General features: G+C 40.8%; 1 protein-coding gene and 1 non-coding gene across 6 annotated transcripts in view; both read left to right on the forward strand.

Annotated features, from left to right (window-relative positions):
* The window catches only part of LOC137073435 (zeta-sarcoglycan), a 438,962-nt gene that overhangs the window by 279,876 nt on the left and 137,501 nt on the right, over positions 1 to 21,585 (forward strand). The window lies entirely within an intron of this gene.
* Positions 19,217 to 19,291, forward strand: trnat-agu (transfer RNA threonine (anticodon AGU)). Its single transcript has one exon. It is a non-coding gene; the product is annotated as a tRNA-Thr (tRNA).

The raw sequence follows: 21,585 nt of genomic DNA on the forward strand, positions 1-21,585 counted from the left end.
GCCATGAACAAAACGCATGAAGCAGAACTGGCCCACATCTGGCCCAGATAGCAAAATTGCTCTGGCCCAGATCCGGCCCATACTTGACACTTTCATCTGGCCCACTACCCGCGTGGAATGATGGCACTTGGGCGGTCCGCTCCCGTTTGCCAGATTTAGGCCGCAATCAAGCCATAGCAACGCCGCATGTCAGCCATGAACAAAACGCATGAAGCAGAACTGGCCCACATCTGGCCCAGATAGCAAAATTGCTCTGGCCCAGATCCGGCCCACACTTGACACTTTCATCTGGCCCACTACCCGCGTGGAATGATGGCACTTGGGCGGTCCGCTCCCGTTTGCCAGATTTAGGCCGCAATCAAGCCATAGCAACGCCGCATGTCAGCCATGAACAAAACGCATGAAGCAGAACTGGCCCACATCTGGCCCAGATAGCAAAATTGCTCTGGCCCAGATCCGGCCCACACTTGACACTTTCATCTGGCCCACTACCCGCGTGGAATGATGGCACTTGGGCGGTCCGCTCCCGTTTGCCAGATTTAGGCCGCAATCAAGCCATAGCAACGCCGCATGTCAGCCATGAACAAAACGCATGAAGCAGAACTGGCCCACATCTGGCCCAGATAGCAAAATTGCTCTGGCCCAGATCCGGCCCACACTTGACACTTTCATCTGGCCCACTACCCGCGTGGAATGATGGCACTTGGGCGGTCCGCTCCCGTTTGTCAGATTTAGGCCGCAATCAAGCCATAGCAACGCCGCATGTCAGCCATGAACAAAACGCATGAAGCAGAACTGGCCCACATCTGGCCCAGATAGCAAAATTGCTCTGGCCCAGATCCGGCCCATACTTGACACTTTCATCTGGCCCACTACCCGCGTGGAATGATGGCACTTGGGCGGTCCGCTCCCGTTTGTCAGATTTAGGCCGCAATCAAGCCATAGCAACGCCGCATGTCAGCCATGAACAAAACGCATGAAGCAGAACTGGCCCACATCTGGCCCAGAAAGCAAAATTGCTCTGGCCCAGATCCGGCCCACACTTGAGACTTTCATCTGGCCCACTACCCGCGTGGAATGATGGCACTTGGGCGGTCCGCTCCTGTTTGCCAGATTTAGGCCGCAATCAAGCCATAGCAACGCCGCATGTCAGCCATGAACAAAACGCATGAAGCAGAACTGGCCCACATCTGGCCCAGATAGCAAAATTGCTCTGGCCCAGATCCGGCCCATACTTGACACTTTCATCTGGCCCACTACCCGCGTGGAATGATGGCACTTGGGCGGTCCACTCCCGTTTGTCAGATTTAGGCCACAATCAAGCCATAGCAACGCCGCATGTCAGCCATGAACAAAACGCATGAAGCAGAACTGGCCCACATCTGGCCCAGATAGCAAAATTGCTCTGGCCCAGATCCGGCCCACACTTGACACTTTCATCTGGCCGCATTTCATCTGGCTCCTGTTTTCCAGATTTGGGCCACAATCAAGCCATAGCAATGCCACATGTCAGCTATAAACTAAACGCATGAAGCAGAAATGGCCCACATCTGGGCAACAGTTTATTTGAATTCTGGCCCAGATGTAATATCTTGCTTTGGTCCACATACTGTGTGAAATGATGGCACTTGGGCGGTTCGCTCCTGTTTGCCAGATTTGGGCCACAATCAAGCCATAGCAATGCCACATATCAGCTATGAACAAAACGCATGAAGCAGAACTGGCCCACAACTGTTGCCCAGATGTGGGCCAGTTCTGCTTCATGTGTAGGTATTAGATCCGGCCCAGATCTAATACCTTGCTCTGGCCCACATACCACATGGAATAATAGCACTTGGGCGGTCCGCTCTTGTTTGCCAGATTTGGGCCACAATCAAGCCATAGCAATGCCACATGTCAACCATGAACAAAACACATGAAGCAGAAATGGCCCACATCTGGCTAACAGTTAAATTTAATTCTGGCCCAGGTCTGGGCCATATCTAATACCTTGCTCTGGCCCACATACCGTGTGAAATGATGGCACTTGAGTGGTCCACTTTTGTTTCCCAGATTTGGGCCACAATCAAGCAATAGCAATGCCACATGTCAGCCATGAACAAAACACATGAAGCAGAAATGGCCCACATATGGCTCACAGTTAAATTTAATTCTGGCCCAGGTCAGGCCCAGATCTAATACCTTGCTTTGGCCGATATAAACCAGAACTGACCCTAATGTGGGCCACAGTTGGTCTTTTACACAATCCTCATGTGGCCCACATGCTGTTTGCCAAATCTGGTCCACAATCAGGCCATTGCACAATTCAAGTTACCTTTCTTTGTTAATGCTTTATAAAGTTTCAAAACAGATTTACAGGAATAAACATGAAAATAATTATTTAATTATTCAAACAGAGTTAAATTCTGCAGTAAAGCAGCCCTAAAAAGAAAATAGTGTCACAGCTGAAGTCAGGTCAGTGTTGATTCAGTTCTGTTCAATAACTGTGTAAGGTTCATCAATTATGAAATCAGTTCAATTTGCTATAAAGCAGCTTTGCAGAAAACATGATCCAGCGCAGTTCAGTTCTCCTCCAATAGCATCAGTGCAATTAAATCAATATTATATAGACATTAGAAATACCATAGACATTTTGTAATTCTTGCTGCCAATGATACAAAAAAATTGTGCTTAGAAACAGTCTCTCTGACAGCGTGCACGTCGTCAAACGAGGTGTCTTTCACTGCTTACTGCACTTTAGCAGTTTAAAATCCCTTGTTTTTTAACCATAATGCTTAAAAATGCAGGCAGATGATAAGATTTCATTACCACACAAGCAGAACAGCAACGTAACTACGATAGAGATGATGGTCCAAAATCAGTAGCAGTTGATACATTTCTACCAGTTAATCATATCTACCAGTATATAGCCCACCCCTATTGTAGAATATTAAGCGTCCCAAACTAAGCAAGCCTAAGGCGACAGTGGCAAGGAACCCAAAATCCATCAGGTGACAGAAATGGAGAAGAAAAAACCCTTGGTAGAAACCAGGCTGAGTTGGGGGACCAGTTGTCTCTGGCCAACGAACATGGTGTGAATATGATTCAGGCTGCATTACAAGTCAGACTATGGATTGCAATAATTCAGAATATTTCATCTAGATCCACCAGCTTGAAGATCAGGATACAACATGCCGACATGGAGTTGAAGCTGGCCTTAGGGGTCTGTGCAGAGGACAGAGGATCTGTGTTGATTGTGTTGATCTGTGTTAGCAAGTTCCTCACAGGGGATCCGTCTCTAGGAGTTGTCTAGTTGACATGTTATCTGTTGACATTTAGGGCTGTGTTGATGTCTAGGTGCAGGTCCACCATCTGATCTGGATTTGGAGCAGATCCAGCTGACAATGGTAACCTCGGGATAAGAATGAAAGATTGTTAGCAAAGAATTCACCAAATAAAACCACTACTGTACCTTATCGCTGCCATATTTATATAAAAATGTGTATGTCACTTTTATGTATATAGATTATAACATCCTAAACACTAAAATTAGGGTTTTATTGACATGATTTATTATTTTGTGCAAAAAATACTGAAAATTTGGCTTCCCAAACGTTGATTTTAATCGTGTCTGGATTTACTTTCAGTGCAGAAACAACTGCTGATCCTTGTATCATTTGGTTAATTTCTACAATTCAGAAAGATCAAACAGATCTTAATATTAATCTGCACAAGCGACAATCAGGTCAGTTTTGGGAAAGATCTTGGGACATGTGGTCTTCACCTCACAGCCAGTAGGAAAAAAATCGGGATAGGACTCAGAAATCATGTTCATGGAAGTGATTATTAACGTTTAGGGGTTTAACGATACACTCGTGTCACGATTAAATATGTATCTCGATACTGAACTCCCGACACGATATGTATCCCGATATAAAGTTTTTATTTTTATTTTGTACTTTTTTATTGTTATTATATTATTATTTGTGTATTATTATCAGGACCCACAAATATTCCCCCATTGCATTATTATTAATTATATTTAACATTATGTTTTGTCATTGTATGATTCTATGTAATGAGATTATTAATGTAATAGTGTCACTGAAACTCAAAGTAAATTAAAAACAAAAATCCCTCACGAATTACTCGCACTTTAAATGCAGGCAGCATTGCTCATACTCGCTATGTCCTGCTGTTCCTGCTATTAATGCAGTATAAGAATGAACCATCTAAACTGCTTTGAATAATCATACTACTAAAACTAAATGTGATCTGGTGATTTAAATTATGTTTGCGCTTTCACTAAGGATTGCCGCTTTAAATGGTGTTTGCACTTTGACTTTGGAGGAGTGCCACTTTAAATAATGTTTGCGCTCTCACTTTGAAGAGGGTCATTCCAGCAGTGCATGCATTTCAGATGATCAATGCAATCAATCACAGTCCTAATCGCAAGAAAGTGTGTCAAAATGGCCGCTCTCAAACTGTAAATGTTTAGCTCATCCAAGAATTTTACCTCACTTTCATGTTGTTTTCGCACGTCACGCAATCATTTGAACGTCTGTGTTTACTACAGAATGTTCACTGTGTTAAAGCTACACTGTGTAACTTTTTTAGTTTATTTTTAGCTAAAAACACTTAGTTCTTTCAAAAATATGTGCTCATTAATGTATGTAATGTGATGTAATGCACTTCTTTCAAGTAATAAAGTATTTTTGTAAGTTTATAATATACCATTGAAAATACATACGGGTGAGATTTGAATGTCGGTCGCCATGTTGCCCCTCCATCTTGAAAGTACATTAGCCAAAGAGGGACATACCCGTAAATTCAAGCTTCGCCTTTCGCGTTTTAACACTCGATGGCACTCATGGACGAGGTTGAACTGGATGCCATGTTAATCTTGGACTAAATTGGCCACTGTAGGAGTTAAAACAAAATCGGAATTGAGAGGAACAGAAACTAATAATCACTGGTTGGTCAAATTCCTTTTCACCACTAGATGGGGGAAATTATCACACAGTGTAGCTTTAAATATTTTCACCACATAAAGCCATTGTGTCTATTCAGAAGACTTGAAGATTTCAGAAGATTTGGATTAGACCACTTGATTACTTTATTTTTTGCATCGTTTAAGTTTGAGAGTAATGGACTTTAAAATGGGTTTCATAAAGAATATCTTCATTTGTGTTTGGAAGTTAAACGAAAAACGACATTATGGTGAGAATTATGACAGAATTTACATTTGAGGTACATTTGTAAATTTGTGTCTGGGTAAATTATACCTTATAAATAGGCTTACTACAGCAAGTTGAGCCTTGGATAAAACAACTATATTGCAAAGCATATCGTTTCCATCAACGATACATATAGTCACATTTTATTAATGCGATATAACAATTTTTCATTACATCCCTATTAACGTTACTGCAGTGTGAAGCAGAGCAGGAGCGAGTGTTGTGGAGCTGAGCAAGGCGGCTGGAGTGATTGTTAATGAGATGAACAACACAAGCCTCACGAGCAGCGCGAAAAACTTTGATTATGCCATAGTCGCCGGCACTATTTCTGCTTTTCTGGTAATGAGTATGAGGTAACGCAGCTCTGTTTATCATATAACACATTTGAGTGAGTTTTAAATTATGTTATGACGTTACTCTGTGCCTTCACTCAGCGGCTGCTGTGACACTTGTTAACACTACAGTCGGAGTAAAGCGCATCAGCAGAATAAAACCAGAAACCGAGGGTTAAGAGATATGATGACATCGTTAGGCATCGACGCCCTCACACGTCCCGGTTCCTTGGTTAAAATAGCAATTTTCTCACGATTTACAAATAGTTGGAAACATTTGGGATATTGAAGGTTCTCAACTGAACAAAATATGTAGTATTGGCCTAGTGATTTTGGGATATCTCACTGCAAATGTTACATAATGCTATTTTACAAATCTAGACGCACCCTAGCGGCAGCAAATCTAATTTGCCATGAGTTTAGTCTAGCAACTCTAAATTAGGGATGCACGATATTGGATTTTTGCCGATATCCGATATGCCGATATTTTTCAGCTCATTTTGGCCGATGCCGATATATGTTTATTTTTTCCCTTTGTTTGGAAACAACACCATTTTGAGCAAAAACTATTTTTTTTCATTCTGGTTTCAGATTTCTGAGGTATCCTTACTAAAAGGATTCTTGTTGAAGATAAATAAATTTTAATAAAGTTCTTTTTATGATAAGAGTATATTAAAAGCTCTGAAAATAACAATAATAAAGTCAGTAATTTTTCACCCCAGATGCAGCTGTAACCTTAATATTGTATTTTTGGATTTAACGTTTGTGCACATGAAGTGGGGGTGGCATGACATCCATTGATGCTGTCTTTTAATTCTACAATTATTGTAGAGCTCCTTGGATTATTTTTTATCATCCATTTCATAAAATTTTATTACAGATTAATACACTGTATATAAAAGTATTTAATTTACAAGTGTCATGCTTGTGATTTATGACATCATTACTGATTTGTTTATTCTGAACAAGAAGTAACTTCAATTTATTTGTGTATTCTACTTTTCATTGTATTAGTGTAACAACAGCGCACCCACTACATGTATAAATATATAGCGGTCTAGCGGGCGGGCACTAGGACCTGGAGGAGCTTCTGATGCTGTGGAGGCTGCCCCACGCGCTAGAGAGTGGGGAGACGCGATTGGGCTTGTTTTGGGTTCGTTTTGTTGTGAAAACGTGGCAAATCTGCTGCTGACGGTCACGTCCTTCTGTACGTGCATTCAGAAATTCAAGGCAGCATTTAAAAACAGTCAATATAAATCACTGTACATGCAATGCATTTTCTTGTTTTCACTTGAAGAATGACTGCAGTGCTAACATGGTCTTATCTGTAGCACTCCTTGCACACGTGAGTTATTGCAGGCGCATATCAACACGTTATCATATCGGCAAGGCATATCGGCATAATGTTTTCATATCGACCGATGCCGATTTTTATATTTTAAGCGTTTATCGGCCGATTCCAATGTCGTGCCGATAATATCGTGCATCCCTACTCTAAATACACTTCTGAGCTGTAAAAACCAAACTCTGGTCAGGCCAAACACATTGTGTGTAGAGCCAGTGGGCGGGGCTTAACATAATGACGGCAGAGAAGGTTCCGAGAAGGTTGGTTGTAGCGCTATCCTATCGCGTGCAGAGGTAGTTTGAAAGACAACCGTTTATCCCGCCCCTCGGATTGAGCCCTGTCAATGGTGAGTTCCCAGAGCTAACTTCCTGATGTGGCTCTGGCTTGTCAGGCTAACTTAATGCAGTTTTAAGTGAACATTTGGGGAGCAGTTGGGGAAATGATGTCTAACATTATATTAGATCTGTGAATTAGGTCTTTATATTTATGTTAATGAAACAATAAAAGAAAAAAGGTAATCACTCACTGTTCTTAACTGAACTACATTTGTAGCTTTAATAATGATCAATTCATTTGTAACAAACACACTAAAGACTAAACATTGATTTTTATTTTATTTGATTATTTGTTTTTCTTCCCTAAAAAGTTTAGATAAGTAAAACACTACAATATCTATACAGCTCTGGGAGAAAAAAAAATTAAGAGACCACTGCAATTTTTTTCTTAAATCAGCATCTCTACAAGTATGGAAGCCTACAAGTATATTCTGGCTTTACTGGCATAGGGATACAGTGAGCGTCGGGTTGCTTCCATCCTTAAAATTTTAAAGACGGCGGTTCATAAGAACAAGGTCAAGCAGCAGACATTGGGGACAACAAAGTTACAGACTGGCAGAGGGCGAAAATAACTCTACACTGACTGGAATGACCACCAACTCATTCGAATGTCACTCAACAACCATAGGATGACCTCAGGTGACCTACAAAAAGAATGGCAAAAGGCAGCTGGGGTGAAGTTCACGGCGAGGACAGTTCGAAACAGGCTCCCAGTAGACAGGGCTGAAGTTGTGGAAAGCTAGAAAAAAGCCCTTCATCAATGAGAAGCAAAGAAGAGCCAGGCTGAGGTTTGCAAGAGACCATAAGGATTGGACTGTAGAGGACTGGAGTATGGTCATCTTCTCTGATGAGTCCAATTTTCAGCTTTGTCCAACACATGGTCTTCTGATGGTTAGACGGAGACCTGGAGAGGCCTACAAGCCACAGTGTCTCACACCCACTGTGAAACTTGGTGGAGGATCGGTGATGATCTGGGAGTGCTTCAGCAATGCTTGAATTGGGCAGACTTGTCTTTGTGAAGGACGCATGAATTAAACCACGTACAAGGTTGTCCTACAGTCTAAAAAATGCTGGGTTAATAACAACCCAAGTTGGGTTGAAAATGCACAAACCCACACATTGAGTTGTTTGAAAAGGTCCATTCACTGGGTTCAAACAACCCAATTTCTGGGTTTGTCCATTTTCAACCCAACTTGGGTTGTTATTATCCCAGCGTGTTTAGAGTGTAGAAGAAAACATGCTTCCTTCTGCTCTGACAATGTTCCCCAACTCTGAGGACTAGTTTTTTTGCAGTGGTCTCTTAATTTTTTCCAGAGCTGTATATATATATATATATATATATATATTAGGGATGCCACAATACTCAATATAATATTGAACCGTTAGGTACGCATTCATGGTTCAATATGCGCTGGTGAATTTTGTTTTTTTTCGGTTTTGCATTTAATTATTTATTTCCATTTCCCCCCGTTTGAAATATTCCCATAGACAGTAAAAGAAATGGACAGAGCTATCCCATTGACTTCAACGGCGGAAAAATGAGGCCAATCAGAGGCACTCACTTCCTGATGGCTGAGCGAACTGCGCAGACTCAGACGGAGCTTGAGGACGTAGATGTGACGTGAGCAACCTGTCTGACAGCTGTAGGTCTTCTAGTAGTTGTGGAAAGTGAAAGCTGAATCACATTGTTTAAATATTTTCTCCCATTGCTTTTGGTTCTCTATGGGCTTCTCCCCATTCTTCTCCCTTGACTTTATCAGACTTTATGTCTCCACGTCCCCCCGACTGCCTCATATACAGTAAAGATTGCCTGCGAGCGTCTCCTCAGGTCTATACGGTAATTTCTCAACTGTGCGACAGGGTCGCGTTGGTTATGACGCAATCGTTAGCCTATTTTTACAAAAACAGCTTCTGCGGGGCGATAGTGTAAGATACAAGGTAATGGAGCCTTTTATGCATTGTCGAGTTTCTTTAGAAATAAACAATGGACAAATTGAGTCTTTAAACGCCTCTGATGTAAAGTTATTCACTGTCAAAGACGCAAAAATGAATGGGAGTCAATGGGATGCTAACAGCAGGTGATGGCTTGGTTAGCAATGGTCTGATCAAGTCAAGGGAGAAGAATGGGGAGAAGCTCATAGTGAGCCAAAAGCAACAGGAGAAAATATTTAAACACCCTATGGGTGGAACGCTTTCCGAGCGCTAGATTACCCCCTTGAATATTCCTCTTTATTTATTCTGCTCTTTTTTTAATGGTTTGCCTGAGTCTATGCGCTGATTTGAGCAAATATCCAATCATATGCACTAAAGTTAAGGGTGTTTACCCGCATTTACGTTTATACTCTACATTTATTCATTCAATTTCATACTTAAATGCTACTGTACATCTCTGAGCTGCCACTGTAAATCTTTATATATATTTATTTTATTTAATACAATACACTGGGAATGTGTATACATTTTTTTATGTAAAGTTTTAAGTTCAAGTAAGGGTTTTCAAGTCTTTTAAGTAAAATAAAGGAAGAGTATTGCAATAAAAAACATTTTCTCCTTTACTCTCCTTTATTACCTTTTTCTGTTCCTGTCACCTAAGAATAGAAGAGCAAAAAAAAACCCCGAACCGAACCGGAAAACCATGGTTAAAAACCAAAGTAAGGTTATGTATTGAACCATGGACTAACTGTATTGTTGCATCCCTAAAATATATATATATATATATATATATATATATATATATATATATATATATATATATATATATATATATATATATATATACAGTTTCTATTACTGTTTTTTATTGCATATTTCTTCAAATTTTTATTAACAAAGATGAAATAGATGAGATAGACCTAACAAGTGAAGTGAAGTGTAGTCCCGGATTTACTCCAAATGATTACAAACAATTAGTAAAATAGACCGTGTAAATTACTTGCGTGTCCATTTTCGTTACTCCTTTTCTCTTCTTCCTCTGTCTCACTTGCAATTTGAAGCCATCTGTTGAAGTGGGATTCTACAGCTTACTCGCTTGCTCTGTGATCCTGTTGTTTCTGTAATACAAGTAATACAACTAGTTAGTGCAGTTTAATGTCAAATTTATACATAGATGAATTTCAAATTATACATTATAATTATAACATTATAATTGGGAAAATACGTTGACCATACAGAACTGACTGCAGGTTGGTATACAGTGAGTGAAAGTGAAATCATCCTGGTCTATGCTTTTTTTCAGCAGAAGACAATGTGATTTTCAGTTCGAAGGACTTCTTTGTAACGTTAGTGATGGGAAGATCAGATCATTTTACTGACTTGGATCTTTAAATCATTTAGCAATCACGTCAAGTAGCGCAAACTTTGATAACAACTTCATATTTAAAATAAATAATAAAATAATGATAATAAAAACTATACATATTGCAGGCAAAATAACAAATTATGAGAAACAGATGATTCATTTAGGTTATTCTGGTAACGTTAGGCCTTGTTCATACTTTTGTCACGTGAGAGCCGCATAGACTAACGTTAGTACAGCAATGAAACAGACAGATATTAATATTTTATCACCATTTATTTAGCAGTTAGTAATTATCAAAATCACGTGACAAATGTATGAAAGAGAGGTGAACTAACGATAATCAACTTGAATTGCAAACGTTATGTCACTTACAAAATCCTTCAGGCAATGGCAAAAGTTTTGAATTGACAAAATAACTAATGTTTGATAGCTAACAATTGTAGCTTTCATTAGCTAACGTTTTAATATCACATAACATGCAGTAAGTTACTCCAACTGAATATAACGAAGCAATCCCCAAAACGAAGCAATATTTTTTTTATTTAATCTTACCTTTACTTTCTTTGCCGTTTTCCACCGTCAAATCTCCAAACAATAATCCCCCTCTGCAGCTCCGTCTTTTGGGCGCCTTTTCCGCGGCTATTTTTTAAATTTAAAGGGCCGGAAATAGGAACTCGAACCAGTTGATTTTATATATATATATATATATATTCATTCTAGCAAGGGATAAAAAATGTTTTTTGTAATGAAAGCATAACAAAAAAAAAGGGTTGAAAAAAGTTGGCTTCAAAATAACAATAAAATGTTCTCATAGCAGGTTTTGCTGATTTGTCATTCATTTAGCCTACTCTTAAATGCATATCTCAATTAATATACTGACAGGTTATAGGACAGGACATATATGATACGGATAATATTCAATATTTAAGTCAATATTTAGCAAACATGAAAGACAAATTGAGTATTTTATTTATAATAATTTAGAATATCAGGGTCACTTGAAGCGATTTATAAGATGACACTGCCTTAGTTCCATACATTTACAGGTGAAGGTGATTTCAACAAGACTGTTTCTGGATATTTATAACATTGTTAATCCTGCATTCCAATCAACAAATCATATTTCAGTGACAAGCTTAAAGTTTATGTCAAGTTTATGTTTAAATGCAGGGTTTGGTGCTAGTTATTTACCTATCATTTCCCTCTGGGTTAGGTTAGGGTTAGGGGGTTAGGACTATGTTTCATGACAGGAATTGTGTTCCAGGATAAATATATACATATGTTGACCCAGGAATATGTCCTACTTAAAATCATGACAAAGATTTTCACATACAGCAACTCAAAATGTATCTCAGCCAAATATTCAAGTCAGGACCATTAAAAACAGTTCACAAATTTGACCTGTTGCAAACAATTCTTAATCAGACACACACACACACACACGCACGCACGCATGCACGCACGCACACACATATTTTCAACCTACTGTAGCTGTCTGTGTGTACACAGTATACACACAAACATGATTTTTATACTGTAAAAACTGTATATTGTATCACCCTACACTAAACCTACCCCTAAAACTTCTACCCTTCACAGAGAAATCTAAACTTTTTTTTTTAATTTCAAAAAGCATAATTTTTTATTTAGTTTTCTTCATAGAGACCAAAAACATCCCCACATGGACAAGGATTTCAAATATTGCCATTTCTGTGTCCCCATAACATAGGGTTTACCTAGACCACACACACACACACACATTGTTTTTTGTGTGAATTGTGGGGACTTTCCATAAGCGTAATGGATTTTACACTGTACATTATATCCCCCTACACTGCCCCTACCCCTAATCAAAGGAAACATGCTGCAGTTTTACATTTTCAAAAAACATAGTATGTTTATGAATCTGATTACATTGTGGGGACCGCTGGCTGGTGATCTCAGGTTTATATGACATTGTTTGGTCCCTACAATATAATATAAAGAAGTACACACACACACACACACACACACACACACACACACACACACACACACACACACACACACACACACACACACACACACACACACACACACACACACACACACACACACACATTGCCCCTAAACCTACCCATCACAGGAAACATTCTGCATTTTTATTTTCTCAACAACAAAAAAACTCATCCTGTATGATTTATAAGCATTTTGAAAAATGGGGTCTTGAGTAATGTCCTCATATTTCACCCTCTCCCACATGTGTCATACCCATGTCATAATACACATTTAATCAGTGTCCTGATATTTAACAAAAACATGCCCACACACACACACCTCACACACACACACACACACACACACACACACACACACACACACAGACACACACACACAATTAAAGTTATGTACTTTTTTTATCACAAGGCAGGCCAATCCACAACTGATATAGTCTTTTTGTCCAGATTAAAGTGTACAATTAAGAGTTGCATCCTATCAAATATAGCCCAATTTCGTTACAAAGTATTATGCCATATTTTCAAATGTGGGCATTTTTAGCTATACATCTAAATTAACTGTAATTATATTTATGGCATATTTTCCATGTCAGCTAGCCTAGAAATCTAGACACACCCTAGCGGCAGCAAATCTAATCTGCCGCGAGTGTCATCTAGCAACTCTCAATACCCTTCTGAGCTGTAAACGCCAAACTCTGGTCAGGCCAATCACATCGTGTATAGAGTCGGTGGGCGGGGCCATAATGACGACGGCCGAGTTGCGTTTGCGTGCTTCTAGTAAACACAGAAGCTGGCGAACGGCGGTCTTTCGAATCAGCTTTGACCGCGACTCTGGAAGACTTGGAGTTAAGCTTTTCTCTGAGAAAAGAACAAAGAACAGCACTGAAGTCATTCTTAAGAAGGGATGATGTGTTCGGAGTTTAGCCGATCGGATACGGCGAATGTTTAATCTATCAACGAGCTCTGCTTGGTTGCTCTGGTTGGTGTAGCGCTATCCTATCGCGTGCAGAGGGAGTTTGACAGACAGCCGTTTATCCGCCCCTCAGATTGAGCTGTCAATGATGAGTTTCCAGACCAAACATCTGATGTGGGTCTGGCTTGTCAGGCTACATGTCAACTGTACTGTATATTTGGCAAACATGGCTGTAAATGTTATTAACTATTAACAGGCTTACACCCTGGTTAGCCAGTGCTGACTTTGCTGTACATTTACCAAATGTGGCCCAAATTTGGTGTAATGTATTCGGGCCATATTTGCTATGCCATGTCTGGGCCACTTTAGGTTCACATTCAGATTTGCCAGTGATTACTGTCCCTCACCTTTGCCAAAACTGCCCCAGATATGTTTTAACATAATTGGGCCTCATTTGCTGCACTATTTATGGGCCAGTTTAGGTTTACAGCCTGGTTAGCCGGTGCTGACTTTGCCATATATTTGCCAAATGTGGCCTAAATTTGGTGTAATGTATTCTGGCCATATTGGCTATGCCATGTCATGGCCACTTTAGGGTCACAATCAGATTTACTGTCCCTATTGGCCAAAACTGGCCCAGATATTTTTTAATAAAATTGGGCCACATTTGCTGCATAATATGTGGGCCAGTTTAGGCTCACGCTCTGGTTAGCCAGTGCTGACTTTGGCGTACTTTTGCCAAATGTGGCCCAAAGTTGGTGTATTATGTGCAGGCCATATTTGCTATGCCATGTATGGGCCACTTTAGGTTCATATTCAGATTCACGAGGGATTACTGTCCCTCACCTTTGCCAAAACTGGCCTGGATATGTTTTTAAGAAAACTGGACCATATTTGCAGCACTTAATGTGGGCCAGTTTAGGTTCAAGCCCTGGTTAGCCACTGGCCAGTGTTGACTTTGCCATATATTTTCCAAATGTGGCCCAAATTTGGTGTAATGTATTCGGGCCATATTTGCTATGCCATGTCTGGGCCACTTTAGGTTCAAATTCAGATTCACCAGTAATTACTGTCCCTCACCTTTGCCAAAACTGGCCCAGATATGTTTTAACATAATTGGGCCACATTTGCAGCACTTAATGTGGGCCAGTTTAGGTTTACACCCTGGTTAGCCAGTGTTGACTTTGCCATATATTTTCCAAATCTGGCCCAAATTTGGTGTAATGTATTCAGCCCATATTTGCTATGCCATGTGTGGGCCACCATAGGTTCACATTCAGATTTGTTAGTGATTACTGTCCCTCATCTTCTCCAAAACTGGCCCAGATATGTTTTTAAGAAAACTGGGCCACATTTGCTGCATTATATGTGGGCCAGTTTAGGCTCACATCCTGGTTAGCCAGTGCTGACTTTGCTGTACTTTTGCCAAATGTGGCCCAAATTTGGTGTAATGTATTCGGGCCATATTTGCTATGCCATGTGTGGCCCGCTTTAGGTTCATATTCAGATTTGCGAGTGATTTCTATCCCTCACCTTTGCCAAAACTGGCCCAGATATGTTTTAACATAATTGGGCCACATTTGCAGCACTTAATGTGGGCCAGTTTAGGTTCAAGCCCTGGTTGGCCAGTGTTGACTTTGCCATATATTTTCCAAATGTGGCCCAAATTTGGTGTTATGTATTCGGGCCATATTTGCTATGCCATGTCTGGGCCACCATAGGTTCAAATTCAGATTCACCATTAATTACTGTCCCTCACCTTTGCCAAAACTGGCCCAGTTATGTTTTAACATAATTGGGCCACATTTGCAGCACTTAATGTGGGCCAGTTTAGGTTTACACCCTGGTTAGCCAGTGTTGACTTTGCCATATATTTTCCAAATCTGGCCCAAATTTGGTGTAATGTATTCGGCCCATATTTGCTATGCCATGTCAGGGCCACCATAGGTTCACATTCAGATTTGTTAGTAATTTCTATCCCTCACCTTCTCCAAAACTGGCCCAGATATGTTTATAAGAAAACTGGGCCACATTTGCTGCATTATATGTGGGCCAGTTTAGGCTCACATCCTGGTTAGCCAGTGCTGATATTGCTGTACTTTTGCCAAATGTGGCCCAAATTTGGTGTAATGTATTCAGGCCATATTTGCTATGCCATGTGTGGCCCACTTTAGGTTCATATTCAGATTTGCGAGTGATTTCTATCCCTCACCTTTGCCAAAACTGGCCCAGATATTTTTTTAAGAAAACTGGGCCACATTTGCTGCATTATATGTGGGCCAGTTTAGGCTCACATCCTGGTTAGCCAGTGCTGACTTTGCTGTACTTTTGCCAAATGTGGCCCAAATTTGGTGTAATGTATTCGGGCCATATTTGCTATGCCATGTGTGGCCCACTTTAGGTTCATATTCAGATTTGCGAGGGATTTCTATCCCTCACCTTTACCAAAACTGGCCCAGATATGTTTTAACATAATTGGGCCACATTTGCAGCACTTAATGTGGGCCAGTTTAGGCTCACATCCTGGTTAGCCAGTGTTGACTTTGCTGTACTTTTGCCAAATGTGGCCCAAATTTGATGTAATGTATTCGGGCCTTTTTTTCTATGCCATGTGTGCCCCACTTTAGGTTCATATTCAGATTTGCGAGTGATTACTATCCCTCACCTTTGCCAAAACTGGCCCAGATATGTTTTAACATAATTGGGCCACATTTGCAGCACTTAATGTGGGCCAGTTTAGGTTCAAGCCCTGGTTGGCCAGTGTTGACTTTGCCATATATTTTCCAAATGTGGCCCAAATTGGGTGTAATGTATTCGGGCCATATTTGCTATGCCATGTCTGGGCCACTTTAGGTTCAAATTCAGATTTGCGAGTGATTTCTATCCCTCACCTTTGCCAAAACTGGCCCAGATATGTTTTAACATAATTGGGCCACATTTGCAGCACTTAATGTGGGCCAGTTTAGGTTTACACCCTGGTTAGCCAGTGTTGACTTTGCCATATATTTTCCAAATCTGGCCCAAATTTGGTGTAATGTATTCGGCCCATATTTGCTATGCCATGTCTGGGCCACCATAGGTTCACATTCAGATTTGTTAGTGATTACTGTCCCTCACCTTCTCCAAAACTGGCCCAGATATGTTTTTAAGAAAACTGGGCCACATTTGCTGCATTATATGTGGGCCAGTTTAGGCTCACATCCTGGTTAGCCAGTGCTGACTTTGCTGTACTTTTGCCAAATGTGGCCCAAATTTGGTGTAAAGTATTCGGCACATATTTGCTATGCCATGTGTGGCCCACTTTAGGTTCATATTCAGATTTGCGAGTGATTTCTATCCCTCACCTTTGCCAAAACTGGCCTAGATATGTTTTTAAGAAAACTGGGCCACATTTGCTGCATTATATGTGGGCCAGTTTAGGCTCACATTCTGGTTAGCCAGTGTTGACTTTGCCATATATTTGCCAAATGTGGCCCAAATTTGATGTAATGTATTCAGGCCATATTTGCTATGCCATGTGTGGGCCACTGTAGGTTCACATTCAGATTGGTTAGTGATTACTGTCCCTCATCTTTGCCAAAACTGGCCCAGATATTTTTTAAGAAAACTGGTCCACATTTGTTGCATTATATGTGGGCCAGTTTAGGTTCACACCCTGGTTGGCCAGTGCTGACTTTGCCATAAATTTGCCAAATGTGGCCCAAATTTGGTGTAATGTGTTCGAGCCATATTTGCTATGCCATATGTGGCCCACTTTAGGTTCACATTCAGATTTGAAAGTGATTACTATCCCTCACCTTTGCCAAAACTGGCCCAGATAGGTTTTACCATAATCGGGCCTCATCTGCTGCACTCAATGTGGGCCAGTTTAGGTGTACACCCTGGTTAGCCAGTGCTGGCTTTGCCATATATTTGCCAAATGTGGCCCAAATTTGATGTAATGTATTCGGGCCATATTTGCTATACCATGTGTGGGCCACCTTAGGTTCACATTCAGATTTGTTCGTGATTACTGTCCCTCACCTTTGCCAAAACTGGCCCAGATATGTTTTAACATAATTGGGCCTCATTTGCTGCACTTAATGTGGGCCAGTTTAGGTTCACTCCCTGGTTAGCCAGTGCTGACTTTGCCATATATTTTCCAAATGTGGCCCAAATTTGCTGTGATGTATTCGGCCCATATTTGCTCTGCCATGTGTGGGCCACAATAGGTTCACATTCAGATTCGTCAGTGATCAATGTCCCTCATCTTTGCCAAAACTGGGCCAGGTGTTTTATACTTAATTGGGCCACATTTGCTGCATTATATGTGGGCCAGTTTAGGTTTACACCCTGGTTAGCCAGTGCTGACTTTGCCATACATTTGCCAAATGTGGCCCAAATTTTGTATAATGTATCCAGGCCATATTTGCAAATTCCATGTGTGGCCCACTTTAGGTTCATATTCAGATTCGCCAGTGATTACTGTCCCGCACCTTTGACAAAAATGGCCCAGATATGTTTTAACATAATTGGGCCTTATTTGCTGCACTATGTGTGGGCCAGTTTAGGCTCACACCCTGGTTAGCCAGTGCTGACTTTGCCATATATTTGCCAAATGTGGCCCAAATTTGATGTAAAGTATTCGGACCTTATTTTCTTTGCCAAGTGTGGGCCACTTTAGGTTCACATTCAGATTTGCCAGTGATTACTGTCCCTCATATGTGCCCAAACTGGCCCAGATATGTTATAACATAACTGGGCCACATTTGCTGCAACATATGCGGGCCATATTTGGTTTACACCCAGATTAGTCATTGTCGGTTTTGCCAGATTTTTCCCATAGGTGGCCCACATTTGGTTTGTGATATTTGGGCCATATTCATTAATTATCATATGGGCCACTTTAGGCTCATATTCAGATTACACATTGCCATGAGTGCCGCATCTTTGCCTAAAAAGGCCCACATGTGATTTAAAATATTTGGGCCATATTTGCCATTTTACTTGTGGGCCACATCAGGCTCACATACATTTTATCAAGGCCATAAGAAGGCCTGCAGTGCCGCATCATTGCCTGAAGTGGCCCACATCCGCTTGCTAAAGTCTATACATATAATCCTCATCTCCGTGCATGTCATAACTCTTTCTGACACACCCACCGCTAGCCTAGCTTAGCACAAACACTGAAGGTTAACGGGTCCATCTAGCCTACTCAGTAAGTGACAAAATAATGCCAACAATAATGTTGTGATGTGTATAGTTACATTGTGTACTAAGACCGACTAAACATGAAAAGTTGTGATTTTATAGACTGATATGGCTAGGGACTATACTCTCATTCCTGTGCAATGATCCAGGAACTTTGCTGCCGTACCATGGGTGCAGCAGTGCAGTGATATTTCGCAGCGCCTGAAAATAGGCTAACTTCCGTCAACATAACCAACGTGAGAACCTGCTTGCACGAACGTGAACGTGCTGGGGACTATTTTCAGGTGCTCCATAATATCATTGCGCCACTGCACTCATGGTACAGCAGCAAAGTTCTTTGTTCATTACGCAGGAATGAAAGTGTAGTCCCTCGGCATATCAGTCTAGAAAATCACAACTTTTCATTTTCCATTTATTTTCTTAGTACACGATGATCAATGACCAATGACCTGATGTGGAGGGGGGGAAAAAGCATTTCAGTGCATTGTGTAATAAGACTAGCATGGCCTTCATGTTGTTAAATCTTGCCATTCTTGCCCGAGAAGAACAAAAAAAATCGGACTTGAATATGCAAAACTTCATTTGGATCGGCTTTCCTGTAGCTCAACTAGTAGAGCATGGTGCTAGTAACGCCAAGGTCATGGGTTCGATTCCCAGGGAAAGCAAGAAATGACAATAATGTACCTTGAATGCAATGTAAGTCGCTTTGGATAAAAGCGTCTGCCAAATGCATAAATGTAAATGTAAATGTAAATGGATAGACCTGTGGTTCTGGAAGAATATTTTGCGGGGGGGATGTGACAAAACATTTTTGGACCCATGGATCAGCGCTATGTCTGGTGGAAAAAAAGGCAAATCTTATGAGCTGAAGAACACCATCTCCATGGACAAACATGGAGGCGGTCCGGTCTGGTTATGAGGGTGCTTCTCTGGAAGTGTAAATCCTGAATTCTTTTAAGCATCAAGCCATTTCAGAAAAGATGGTGATGCATTCGGCGCAGTGACTGAAGCTTGATAATCAATGGACATGCCGCATTATGGTTGGTTTTGCTCTTTTTTTGTTTTGTTTACTTATTGTTATGTATGTTTCTGGAGTTCTGTAATGGACACATTTGGTATGATAGAGCCCAACTCATTCACATCTGAGACAATTTGCTGGTTTCCCAGACATTTGTTCTAGATCTACACCCTAATTTCCCTCGGGGGTGCCCAAAACACCGGCTGAGGAAGAGAGGCAAGAGGTCCTGATACTGTGCACTGTTTACATTCCACTGAGCGCTGCGACGGAGCCAGCGATACAGTAACTGGCTGATCACATCTCCACCATAGAAAATTCCAACCCGGGCTCTGCTATCCTTGTGTTGGGAGATTTTAACCACATCTCTATAAAGAAAGCTCTTCCCAGATACAAGCCCCAGATACATATTCACACTGGATAAAACACTGGACCAGTGTTACTCCTCCATTCCTGAGGTGTATCAAACACTAATCAGAGCTCCGATTGGTGAGTCTGATCATAACACTATATTCCTCATCCATAAATACCATCAGAAACTCAAAACATCTAAACCAACGACAAAGAGAGTCAGGAGGAACTCTCATTCAGCCACAGACATGTTACAAGACTGTTTTGATAGTACTGACTAGAGTGCTTTTGAGCATGATTATATCGACATTTTCACTTGTCCTATACACATTTCTGTAAGTATGTGTGTATCTCCATCAGAACTGTCATCCCCTACAGTAACAAGCCTTGGTTCAATAAGAAAGTAAGGCACTTATGCAGTGAGAAAAATGCTGCATTTAGAAGTGGTGACAAAGTGCAATAAAGACTCCTTAAATACCAACTTCAAAAACAGCTAAAGCCACTTACAGGGTAAACCTTAAAATTAAGCTTCAAGTCCATGACATTAAGGGTGTTCGGCAGGGCCTGCAGACTATCACTAACTACAAGATTAGGCATCATGTTTTATATTGTGACACCTCCCTCCCTAAAAGGCTTTATGATTTTTACTGTAGATTTAAGTATATACTCACATTTTCAATCGGTCTCAAGTGTTTCCCCTAGAAAATTATCCAGCAGCGGTGCACTACGTGCCGGAGGTTGTTACCAAGCCATGCGGGGTGGATCCGGGGGCATGCATGTACGGAATCATAAAAAAAAAAAAAACTCTTGAACCATGACTTCTGGCAAGTTTTGTGGATAGAGATAGACATTAAGACACAACTATGACATACCATTAACAGATTCAAAGCATAATTGGAGCAGCACGTACCTTGAACTGGTCACAAATAGAAACCTATGTATTTTGTGTTAATTTTCAGCTTTCATTTACAGTATTTGGGGGGGGGGGGTGTTGACACGCATGCATGTGGTCAGGTGCTGTTCTTGTAGCCTATTTATCAGGTCTGTCTTCACCTAGAAATAAAGCAAATACAAGCACTGCAAAGAGATTGTAATGTGGCTGAAGCTGTAGCCTTTACAGATTACACATCAGTATGTCTTAATAAATGAATAATGGATCCGATTAAAATCACCATATTCAGTGTGGAAAAGTCACGCTCACAAACTTTATTTGCTTCTACTGTAGAACACTTGATTGTTATCTGATCCAAATATGCTACAGTGATGTTAAAAGACACGAATGAGTTTTTGATTTGTTTTTATGTTTCTGTCAGCTGCGTGAGGATACAGTTTGATTCTTCATGTCACTAGCGTCAAATATGCCACTTCGCTGCATAAAAGCGTCCAGATGGATATAAAAGAATGCAAATGAAGTTAGATGGTAACAAACATGGCACTTAATGTTTGGGTCACACTACGACACAAGACTTATCAGGAAGGCAAGACACATCACCACTGACGCCTACCACCCAGCACATCACATGTTCAATCTCCTGCCATCAGGGAAGAGGTTCAGAAGCATCACCAGCAGAACATCATGCTTTAGAGATATCA

This window comes from Pseudorasbora parva, chromosome 4 (assembly GCF_024679245.1).
Source record: "Pseudorasbora parva isolate DD20220531a chromosome 4, ASM2467924v1, whole genome shotgun sequence".
NCBI lineage: Eukaryota > Metazoa > Chordata > Actinopteri > Cypriniformes > Gobionidae > Pseudorasbora > Pseudorasbora parva.